We start from the raw sequence: 12500 nt of genomic DNA, 5'->3' as shown, positions 1-12500 counted from the left end.
TCCAGAAAACTTCCAATGATCCTGTAATTTTTTTTTTTTCTACACCAGGACTCTTAACTCCTCTGTGTAACACAACCCCTGGTATTTTTTTTTTAATCAGTACTTTCATAAGTTTTCTTAAATGTTTGGATATTTACGCTTTCGTGTATGTTTTACATTTGGCAGTGTCATCATGTTGAAGACCCATAGATAATCATGCACATTTGTGTTTGCTAGTGCCAGAATGTGGACGTTGTAAAGTTTTGGAAGTCAATGACATTCTGTGTCACGTTCCAATGGGCAGTTATCAACGCGAAACAAATCATTGCAGTCGCAAAAAAACCGTATATCTATATATAAAGGATGCATTTGACTGTGATGTATATCTATCTCACTGAAGAGAACTTCCACGTTTGAATAGTTTACACAGCAGTATTGTCAGCACACGTTTTTGTTTTTTTTTGTTTTTTGTTTTTTTCACGCGAAGAAATTGCCACCTTTTATAATATCAGCCCTTTTCCCCCAACACACAACGCAGCTGTCAGTGTTACAGATGACAGATCTATGAGCTCCGTAAACTTCTCCGGCTAAAAAAAACAACAACACGAAACAGCTCGTGCAGAAACGTTGTGGTATGCTGTGATGACGTAAAGACCGCAACCGTGACCTCATCTCACCGAAACGTCACTGTCTCAGACAGGTGGAGTCTCTCTCTCTCTCTCTCTCTCTCTCTCTCTCTCTGCCTTCAGGGATCGAGAAACTGGTTGTCTGGTTGGTTGGGGTGATGTCCCTTTGACGAGCCGACAGCAGTGATCAATGGGGATGTGGGGGGGGAAAGGGGAAGGGGGGTGGAGGGGGCAGGAGAACAAGAGGGTAATGGGAGGGTGGGCGGGGGGAAGGGGTTGGGTGAAGAAAGGTGGGGGAGGTGGAAGGGGATGGTGGTGGAGAAAGATGACTACGACAGCAGACAGCTCAGGTCAACTTCTTTCAGTCAGTCTTTCTGTCGTTCTGTGTTACACAAGCGATACATCCTTTTTTTTTTTTTAGGTCCATGCTCGGTCGGGTCAGCCACCTCAAAATTAATGTAAAAAAAAAAAAAAAAAAAAAAGAAGAAAAAGAAAGGGATTGATGACAATGTTCCGTTATCATTTGTTCTTATATTTCTTTAGTTTGATTCTTACTGTCTTTGTTCTCCTGTTTTGTAGATCTTCCATGTCCTGTTACATACGTAGTTTGAGAAGAAGAAGAAAAATTCTCTCTCTCTCTCTCTCTCTCTCTCTCTCTCTCTCTCTCTCTCTCTCTCTCTTAAAGGACGAATATCAGTAGAATCTTATTTAAAAACAACTTGGTTTCTGAGATTTGAAAGAAAACATTCTTGGGTTTTAAGGTTAAAAGAAAAAAAAAAGGAAAAAAAACAACAACAAAAACAAAACAAAAAAACCACAACAAAAGAGTGGGTCCAATCACAAAACTGTAGTTCTCGGCTTCAGGGTGAAAACAAAGAGAAAAAGAAAAGAAAAACGCACACACTATGTTAACAAAATAAATATATATTAAAAGAATAATAATAATAATAATAAATCAGTAGGAAACACACAACGTTTCAAAGCTGGTCTTCACTGACAGTCACAGCCCAGCAGTTCTTCATCGATTTTGTTTGTTTTTTCATTTTTCACACAAAGCAGAAGACAAAAAAAATGAACTGAAAAGTTTGTATCTTCTGAGGTCCTCTTCTTCTTCTATCGACAGTCAAGAGTTGTGTTGACGATGTCACACACAACACACACAACAACAACACACACACACACACACACGTCGCAATACCATAACCATCACAATGTGAAAGATGCAAACTGTCATAACCGTTTGACTTGCACGATCGGAATATTATTGTAACTGGTCCACATTTTCTTTCTCTCACCCTTTTTATGTGTTTCTTTTTCGTAGATAAATGATTACGAGTTGTTGTTTATTACTGCAGTACTTTTTTTTTTTCACCCCTTGGTTTCTGTTTTTCGTTGTCGCTGTTGCTGTTTTTTCTTTCTTTCTTTTTTTTCTTTTTTTTTCCGAAGAATCACACCAAATACTCACAATCGATCAACGTACAGCACACCAGAAAATAAAACATGGTGAGAAAACTATAAATGGTTAATTTTGTTTCTTTCTTTCTTTCCTTCTTTCTTTTCTGACCTGCTTGTCTCTTTCTTTCTCTCTCTATCTCTCTGTTCTTTGTTTCTCAATCTCTTTCTTTCCCTCTCTATCTCTATGTTCTTTGTTTCTCGATCTCTTTCTTTCCCTCTCTGTCGTTCACTCTCTCCCGTGTCTGTCTCTTTCTTTTCTTTTCTTTTTCTCTCGCCCTCACGAAAAAAAACAACAACAAAAAACCCTACAAAAAAAACCCTTCATTCACCGACCAGACCACCCTTCGACTGGTCTGTCTGTCTGTCTGTCTGTCTGCCTTCTTGCCTTGTCTGCCCGTCTTGACTGACTGACTGACTGACTGACTGGCTTACTGGCTGACTGACAGTCACCAGATCATCAACTCCATGCCCCCAATGCACAAGGAGAGATGGATGTGAGAAGACGTTACCAAGTCATGTCCCACCACTTGTGTTTTATAAGGTGGAAGGGATTGCGGGCATGGGAGTGGGGGGGGGGGGGGGAGGTCGGGGATGGGGATAGGGGTGGGGGTTGGGGGGGGGGGAGCCAGGAGAGCAACAGAAGGAAGGAGAATAGGGGTGGGGGTGGGGGTGGGGGTGAGAAGAAAGATGGGGTGGAGGTGGGGGCTGGGGTGGGGGGGGGGGGGCAGTGGGAGAGAGGTGGAAAGAGGCAGGGGATGAGGGGAAGGGTATAAGAGGGTATGGGGAGGGAGGCTGTGGGGGTGGGGGGGTGGGGGTGGGGTTGGAAGTCGAGTCGAGTCACTTGAAGGGGGAGTGACAGGGACCGGGGTGTGTTTCGTGTGTGTGTGTGGGGGGGGGGGGGGTAGGGGTAGGGGGGGGAGAGGGGGAGAAGGAAGGAAGGGAGAAGAAGAAGGTGATGAGAGGGTGCGGTCGGGGTGGGGGGTGGGGGGTGGGGGGCGGAGGAGGGGGGGGGAGGAGGAAGAGGAAAGGGAGGGAAGAGGGAAGGGGTGTTGTAAGCAAGAAGCAGACGTTGTTGTTAAAAAAAAAAAAAAAAAAAAAATGTCTAGTCAGGTAAGTCCCACCCTCTGCCCACAACTACCAACCTCAGTCACACTACGAACACCACTACCGCCCACCACCACCCGCGGCCACAATCACAAACACAACCACCACCACCACCACCACCAACAACAACAACACTATAAACACCACTACTAGTACTAACTATTACTACTCCCTGTTCGTTCCCCAACCCACCTTCACCCTCGCTCACTCACCACCCTCACAACCACCACCACCACCGCCCACTACCACTACCACCTCTTCCACAACTATCACCCTCTCACCATTCTCTCACCGCATACCCCCTAAGCCCCAACCCACCCCTCCTTTTTTTTTTTTTTTCTTTTCTTTTCTTTTTTTTTTTTTTTTTTTAATACCACCAGACTGTCATCAAACGCAGCAAGATCTACGATCCCCCGGCAGCCATTTGCATTTTCCCCAGCGCAAATGATTTCCGATGTTCATAAACGGAGCACAGCTTGCTTTGTAAGTCCATCCACCACCGTCCTACGGGACGGTGCGTAGGATGAGAAGGGGGGTGAGGGGAGGTGGTGAGGGGGTGGAGGTGGGGGGGCGGCAGGGGGGTCGGGGGGGTGGAGGAAGGGGAGGGGTTTGGGGTGAGGGGGTTGGTGTTGGGGGGGGGTTGAGTTGGGTTGGAAGGAGGTGCGGCGCCACGAGGGAGTGAGGTGGGGTGGGGAGGGAGGGGGGATAGGGGTAGTAGGAGGGGGTGAGGGTGGAGGTGGGGGGGGGGGAGGGAGGGGATGTGTCGGACGTATTTCGGACTGTTAACCACGACCGTGGAATCACCTCGATGTTGTTGTTTGTTGTTGTTTGCTGTCGTTGTTGTTGTTGTTGTTGTTGTTGTTATCGACACGTCGTCATCTTCCTCCTCAGTCGTCGTACTTTCGCTGCTTCTGCCGGTTGACTGAAGAAGAAGAAGAAGAAGATGATGATGATCGTCGGTGACGTGTGTGTGTGTGTGTGTGTGTGTGTGTGTGTGTAGTCGACGTAGTAGTCGAAGGGAGTTAAGAAAGTAGTAGCGGGCAGGTGTGGACAATAAAGGGCGACAACTACACTACAGCAGCAGTGGATGGGGTAGTAGTAGTAGTAGTGGCTCGCAGCAAGAGATGATAATTATTGTCCGCAGTGAACTTAGCTGGGGTCCAGCTGGTAGTGAACTTAAGTAAGAGTCCAGGTAGGCGCAGGAGGAGAAGGAGGCGGAGGTCTTTAAGAGGATGGAGGATGGTGGTGGTATAGGGGTGGGGTGTAGTGGTCTGAATGCAGAGGGGGAGGAAGAAGATGGAGGAGGAGGAGGAAGAGGATGGAGGAGGAGGAAGAGGAAGAGGATGGAGGAGGAGGAAGAGGAAGAGGATGGAGGAGGAGGAAGAGGATGGTGGAGGTGTAAAGGTGGGTGCAATGGTCTGAATGCAGGAGGAGGAGGAGGAAGAGGATAGAGGAGGAGGAGGAAGAGGATGGAGGAGGAGGAAGAGGAAGAGAATGGAGGAGGAGGAAGAGGATGGTTGAGGTGTAGAGATGGGTGCAATGGTCTGAATGCAGGAGGAGGAGGAGGAGGAGGATGGAGGAGGTTGGAGATGTGTGTGTGTGTGTGTGTGTGTGTGTGTGTGTGTGTGTGTGTGTGTGTGTGTGTGTGTGTGTGTGAGGGGGTGGAGGCGGTCTGGAGGCAGAAGGAGAAGGAGGCAGGAGCGAAATGGGATGGGAAGAGAAGGAAGCTGTTACACAACAGCAGCGGCAGCAGTGGTGGTGGTGGTAGTAGTGGTGCTGGTGATGGTGGTGGGATGGAAGCAGGCAGCGGTTGTCCTGTCATCACTCCTCCTCCTCCTCCTCCTCTTCCTCTAACGACCTCATCCTCATCCTCATCCTCATTTCTCTGTCTCCGCTCCTTCCCACACTATTTATGTCCGTCGAAAGTAATCACCCTTTCCTCTGTTGTATTCTTGTTTCCGTCGTCACTTTGTAGCAGGAAAAAAGGAGCGCCGCGGACAGTGGTGGTGGTGGTGGTGGTGGCAACGTGGGAAGGGGAGTAGCATCTTTTGCTGTATGTGTGTGTGTGTGTGTGTGTGTGTGTGCGTGCGTGCGTGCGTGTGTGTGTGTGTGTGTGTGTGTGTGTGCGTGTGTGTCTCTCTGTCTCCCTGTCTCTGTAGTTGTTTCTGTCTCTCTATCTCTGTCTTCTTTCTTCAGTCTAAGAATCTTCTTTTGGTGTCTGGCATCGTTGGTGGTTGACAAAGAACAGACAGGTTGGTGCCCGCCACACGATGGTGGTGTCTCGTGTGAGTCATACAGCACCTGTCAAAACAGTAAGAAAAATGATGATCATTTGATTTGCATAGCACCTTTCCATGTAAAATATGTTCAATGGCGGTGTTGAATGAATATAAAGCCCGACAAATAAAAAAACAACAACAACAACATTACTATCAGACACTAAAATGAAACCTTAGATCCATAATCCTGCGCAGACTCCCAGTTAAAGCATGTGCAGACACACGCGCAAAAAAATGATCAAACACAACATACCACTGATCATACATATCGACCATCTCATTTCGTAAATAGCTCACATTTCATATAACACTACTCACCACTAACTTGTATCACAGCACCTGGAACCATATCACAATATTTGAAACTCAATCCCAATGCTTAATTAAAAACCGATCACATATGTCACAACACCGAAATGATACATACCTAAATAAATCAACCAAAATACTTCAAATCAATCCCCTCCTCCATTCCCCCCAAACCAACACCTCAATAATAGACACAGAATACTTAAAACCAACCACAATACTCAAAAAATAAATCCCACTATACCTACTTAAAACCAATCACATACATCACAATGCTCAAACAAAACAGAAAGGAAACAGGTGTGCTATTGAATCGTCATTGTAGCAGTATGAGCAGCAATAGTAGCAGCAACAGTAGCTGTCGTAACGGAAACAGTAACGGTGATAGTTGTGATGATAATGATGATGATGGTGACTGATGATGTTGCTGGTATATAGAATTATGTTGATAACAGATTTAGATTCCGTTCCCTCTTTAACGACCAATCCTTCTATCCCCTACTCCCCTCTCTTGCTCTCAAAAAAAAAAAAAAAAAAAAAAAAGAAAAAAAAAAAAGAAAAAAAGAAAAGAAGAAAAAGCAGGTGTATAATCAGCGGCATCACCCAACGAACTTTTAAGTCAAGCCTTGAGTGTATACATGGCATAGTATCAATCAGAGTACTAGATTCTACTTCTACAATGGAATATGTCTAATGCTAACGTCCGTATTCTAAATATATTTCTGTTAATGATTTAATAATTACGATGTAATAATTAATTGCAATGTTTTTAAAAGCGAATATGTGGAATGCTTTTATTTGAAAACATATGTTTATTACTCTTGTTTAATCAAGTAATCCGCGTGTGTGGGGTGGGTGCGGGTGTGTGGGTGCGGGTGTGTGCTGATTATCTGGTTGCGGTTTTCCGCAATTTATCTTTATTCTTATCTTATCTGTCTATTATAATCAATGTGCAGTATAGTAGGCTATGTTTATAATTATATTCAAATAATGTTTCTTAATTCTTTCTGTTTTTACATTAAGAATACTAGTTATTACCTGCAGTGTGTGGATGTATGTATGAAACGGTGTATGTGATATTTTTTTTACATTTGTATCTTCGTAATATTCGAAAAAGCTGTTGTTGACTTTTACAATTATGGTCCCCATGTTGTTTTGCTTGTCTATGTTGTGATAATGCACCTGAACCAAATTTCTCCATTTGGAGATAATAAAGTTATTCTTATCTTATCTTACATAATTTTGCCAGAGGACAACAACACTTATGTTTTCAGAGGTTCTGTTGTTGTTTTTTCCAGTGCGCCAGGTGCGTGCTGCATGCACGCGGTCACCTCGCTCGGTCTGTTGCCGTCTCATCCGAATGACAAGACCCTCAACTTGATTGGAGTGATGGCCTAGAGGTAACGCGTCCGCTTAGGAAGCAAGAGAATCTGAGCGCGCTGTTTCCAATTACGGCTCAGCCACCGATAGTTTCTCCCCCCCCCCTCCACTAGACCTTGAGTGGTGGGCTGGACGCTAGTCATTCGGATGCAACGATAAACCGAGTTCCCGTGTGTAGCATGCACTTAGCGCACGTAAAAGAACCCATGGCAACAAAAGGGTTGTTCCTGGCAAAATTATGTAGTAAAATTCACTTCGATAGGAAAAACAAATAAAATTGCACGCAGGAAAAAAATACAAAAAAAATGGGTGGCGCTGTAGTGCAGCAACGCGCTGTCCCTGGGGAGAACAGCCCGAATTTCACTCAGAGAAATCTGTTGTGATAAAAAGAAATACAAAATACAAATACAAATTATCCAGTTCGACTTGGGACTGAGAAAGGCTAGACAGGGATTCATTCCAATTCAGACCATCACGGACACTGCACTGTATGTACAGATGTATGATAGTCAGTCGTCTTCGACGATGACCGTGAGAACAGCAGAGGCGGTAACTGCTGCCCCGACTATTTTGGGGTTAGAATTTGATTATTGTGGAGAGTGTCTTGCCCAAGTTACATCTCCACTCTCTCGCCCAAGAGGGTTATAGGTATAGGACAGTCGGCGTTGACCCAAAGGCCAGCTTGCCCCCAAAGGCTGCAAATCTAAGAGTCAGTGCAATTAGGCCTTCTAGTTTGAGGGTCATCGTCCTTCGCAAAAGACTAAGCTGTTGATGATTTCCCATTGCAATGGAGAAACCATTGATACTACAGCTCTCACTTTGCTTTTAGCCCAACTGTAAACTTACGTCAATCTGTGATATATATATATATATATATATATATATATATATATATATATATATATATATATATATATATATATATAAGGTGTGTTGGGCCTAACACTGCATTACTGTACATTGGCAGCAAGAGATAGTAAACCATAGCCGCAATGATTTTAGCTGGTGAACAGAGTTTGTTGGCAGATAAGCGTTTTAACTATTCTGCCACCTTAAAAAAAAAAAAAAAAAAAAAAAAAAAAAAAATATATATATATATATATATATATATAATAATAAAAAAAATAAAATAAAAAAAAATCCCCACCATGTCGAAAGCCCACCACCTCTCCTCTGCTATATTCTGTTTCTCTCATCAAAGCATAGAGCTCTCTCCCTCCCCCCCCCCTCTCTCTCTCTCCCTCTCTCATTCATGTCTAATATGAAACAAACAAATACTGGAACAAGTCCAGTATGATCAATAGAATTGTGTCATCAACAACCATCTACCTGAAGATCTAGTCACTAGCCCTATCCACATGTAGTATTTGGCTTCTGTTCAAATGTGTGTGTGTGTGCGCGCGCGCGTGCTTATGTGTGTGTGTGTGCGTGCGTGCGTGCGTGCATGTGCATGTGTGTGTGTGTGTGTGTGCGTGTGTGCAGGGCGTGCATGTGTGAGTATGCACAAATTTTTGTATTGATATGCACTTGTATGTATCCCAATTTCTACTGTATCTGCGTTTGTGCATGATTTTTCGATTTATGTTCGCACCTTGTTATGTACTATCCCCCCCGCAATATTCCTTGTGACCCCGGTACACTTGGTAATAAAGACATATTCTATTCTATTCTATTGTAATAAATTATTGGCCACGACACACAGCAGTGGCAGGTTCTCGCGGTCTGTTCTGCATGAAGCGTTTTCCTCCTAGCCACAAACGGTGGCCGCTGATTTTTTTTTTTTTTTTTTTTTTTTTTTCGTTTTTTTGTTGTTTTTTTGTGCTGTGTCATACATAACACTTTGCTCTTGTCCACCATAACTTCTCTAGTTATGACCCCTCATATACCACCGCGTCTTTGTCTGAATGAATGAATGAATGGATGAATGAATGTATGTGGGTTTTTTTTGTTGTTGTTGTTTGTTTTGTTTTTTTCTGATTAAGCATACATCTTTCTTTCCTTTTCTTTTCATTTGTTTTCCTTGTTCATGCAGACCTCGAAAGCCCACCCCCCATCCTCCCACACCGGCACCACATACACACACACACCCACACCCACACACACACACACACACACACACACACACACACACACACACACACACACACACACACACAAGAAAGAAAAAAACACACGAAAACTTCTGAAAGAAAGACGGGGACGGAGAAGGGTTGAAAACAACAACAACAAAGAAAAAAAGAAAAAAAAAGAATTAAAAAAAAAATTCAAAGAGAGGAAAATATATATATAGAGAGAAATAGAGACACACACACACACACACACACACACACACACACACACACACACACACACACGAACACACACACACACACACACACACACACACACACACAGAGTGAGAGAGACAGAGACAGAAACAGAGAGAGAGAGAGAACTCAGTACTGTTTTAATATATGGCTACTGACCTGTTTACATATGGATGCACATGTTGTACACACACACACACACACACACACACACACACACACACACACATATATATATATATATATATATATATATGAAACCAAACCTTGAGTTGGATGAACAATAAAATGTTAGAATAAACTAATAATATTACAAAACTAAATAAAAATCTACAGGTAATTTAGAGAGAGAGAGTTTAAAATATCTATCCATCCATCTACCTATTTGTTTATTTATTTAGTATTTTTTTTCACATTCGGGATCTCAGATGGGTAAACAGTTTGGCCGAAAAAAAACCGTTATCTAGTATGTCAGAAAAAATGCGATTTTATTATGTTCTAATGTTACATAACAGGACATAATTGTGTTCTCTGTGGTGAGTGCAACAGTTAACAAAGAAAGTTTTTTTCTTTGATCAAATATCTTTTGACTTTGTCTGAGTGATAATAGAGGTATTAATTAAAAGTCTTTTTTTTTTTTTTTGTACAGATGTTGCTATGGGCAAAGAAAGTTGTTGTTTTTTATGGTGTGTCGCTGTATCTTATTAATTAACCAGTATGCAAGTTGACGACGGAAAACTGAGGATATAACAGGGATGGATTGTTGGAGTTTTGTGTCTGTCTTTCTTAATTAAAAAAAAAAAGGTGAAAATTTTTAAAGCGCTTGTCTGTTGTTATTGTTCGTTAAATGCGCTGTTTGTTTGCAACTTTAATATCAGTTTAAAGGAAGCAGGGTAGATAAAAAAAAAAATCAAAAAAAAAAAAATCCACTCGATATAGTTCGAAGGGTATAGGCTTTTGAACTTTGTCAGTGCCAGATCGGTGAAGTTTAGATGTTTTATTCCCCGATCTCTTTCTGTCAATATATATGCATACCATCTAACGTTCGAACCTTCCTCCTTCGATCGCATAATTACACATACAGTTCAAATACGCAATAGGAAGTGATGAACAGCAACAACAGCTTTACCTCACGCAATAGAAAATTACTGAGAAACAACAACAACAACAACAACAACAACAAAAACAAACACCCAACAATATATTGTAGTTCCCACGCACTGAACTGTAAAGTCTGGGCGATTTTGATGATTAGAAAGAGATCAGGACATACAGAAGAATCAGCAGCAACAGCAACACAATTAACAACCCAAAAACTGTATTTCAAATTAAAAAAAATAAAAAGAAAAAAAGAAAGAAAGAAAAGAAAAGAAAAAAGTGCTTTCAATCTGGCAGAGTTTAAAGAAAAAAAAAATATAACGTTTTTTTTTTTTTTGGAAAACAAATATCCTGCTATTAAGGACACAACACAGAAAAAAACAACAACAACACAACATCACTAACAACAACAAACTGATTTTCCTGATTGAGAAAACTTGTACAACAAAAGAATGGAGAGCTTACAGACACATGTGAAATGACGCATAAGAAATGAGATACAGAAGAACGAGGTAGGCGGGCGTCTCATTGCGAAAATAGAAGTACTTTTGTTGTTGTTGTTGTTGACATTTCGTAAATAAACAGATACTGGAATTCATTTACAGGCGAATGTACTACCTTATCAGAGACAGAATAAAATTAATATTAGATGCTAAAAAAAATATCGACAGCCCAGCATAAATATGTTTTCAAAACTACATGAAACTGGGGAAGCTGCCATTCTGCATTACAAAACTGGTGTATCAAATACGCCCCCACCCCCACCCACCCACACCCCTCCTAAAAAAAACTCCAACAAAGCTTATAGAAGCCATAGAATATGTCAAATTTTTACCAACTTTCACGCAATCCGAAAACAAAACAAATAAAAGAAAAAGAAACAAACCTTCCGCACCCCCACACCCCACCAAAACAAACAAAAAACAAAAAAAACAAACAGCGAAGTGGTTAGCGTCGCGGACTGACGGCTGGGAGGACGCGGGTTCGAATCCCAGCGGAGGTGGGTTTTTCGGCCCGTGGCCGGCTCCTACCCAGAGATGAGTGTGCTGTGGGCTTAAATGGGGAGACTGGGACCACACAGTCGAGTGTCATCCACTTCAAGGATGCGTCTTTGGGTGTGTTGCTCTAATTACTTGACCAACACTGCAGGTGTCTGTATCTCTCGGGCCTGGTTAACGCCGGGATATCATTATGACAGGAAGCGTAGAGTACAGCCTTGTCACGCAGTCCCAAACCAAAATGGACCTCCATAGCAACATCGTCATCATCATCGTCATCCTCCTCCTCCTTCATCGTCATCAATATAAACAAAATAGTCTCAAAGTCTGTGGCCTTTCATGCCCTGCTCTCATGGTGACCTCAGTTTCGATACCCCTCCACTTCTGTGCTTGGGGTGAGTCCTGTCAATGTCGTCAGTATCGGCGGATTCGTCGGGGGCTGTTGTTTGAGGGACGTGGTGGCGGTCTCCACTCTGGGAGGGACGCTCACTCAGTCTGGCTCCGCGACTAAGCCATTATTGTCGTTAGTAGGGGGCTTAGTAGGTGGTGTCCTAAGTACGTAAAATCAGAACAGGCACCACTGAACACCACCGAAGTGACTCAGCAGCAGTGCAGGGTCTCCTCTGGTGTGTGGCCTCCAGGCGACCTAACATCGATGGTTCCCTGTGGACTGCCGACGCTGGAACTGCGACGGACGAACCTGGGTGTGGCCGTGTATGGGGGAATCTAAATGAGCGGCGTGGGAGTAATGCCACTGAAACGGTGCAGATGATGGGGCAGCAAAAAAAAACAAAACAAAAAAAACAAGAAAAAAAACAAAAAAAAAACAAACAGCTTTATAGAAAATGGAAAACAAAAATAAATAAATAAATAGGTTGTCTGCGTCAGCAAATTTGTCAACAATTGACCACATTTGACCACCGCCCCCCCAAAAAAACAAAAAAACAAAAACAAAAACAAAAAAAA

At 42.8% G+C, this 12500-nt stretch overlaps 1 long non-coding RNA gene across 1 annotated transcript in view; it reads left to right on the top strand.

Moving 5' to 3' along the window:
- Positions 1 to 12500, top strand: part of LOC143291916 (uncharacterized) — a 66609-nt gene that overhangs the window by 20372 nt on the left and 33737 nt on the right. The gene's annotated exons all lie outside the window — the stretch shown is intronic.

The sequence above is a fragment of the Babylonia areolata genome, chromosome 18 (assembly GCF_041734735.1).
Source record: "Babylonia areolata isolate BAREFJ2019XMU chromosome 18, ASM4173473v1, whole genome shotgun sequence".
NCBI lineage: Eukaryota > Metazoa > Mollusca > Gastropoda > Neogastropoda > Buccinidae > Babylonia > Babylonia areolata.
This window is presented reverse-complemented; position numbering and strand designations above follow the sequence as displayed.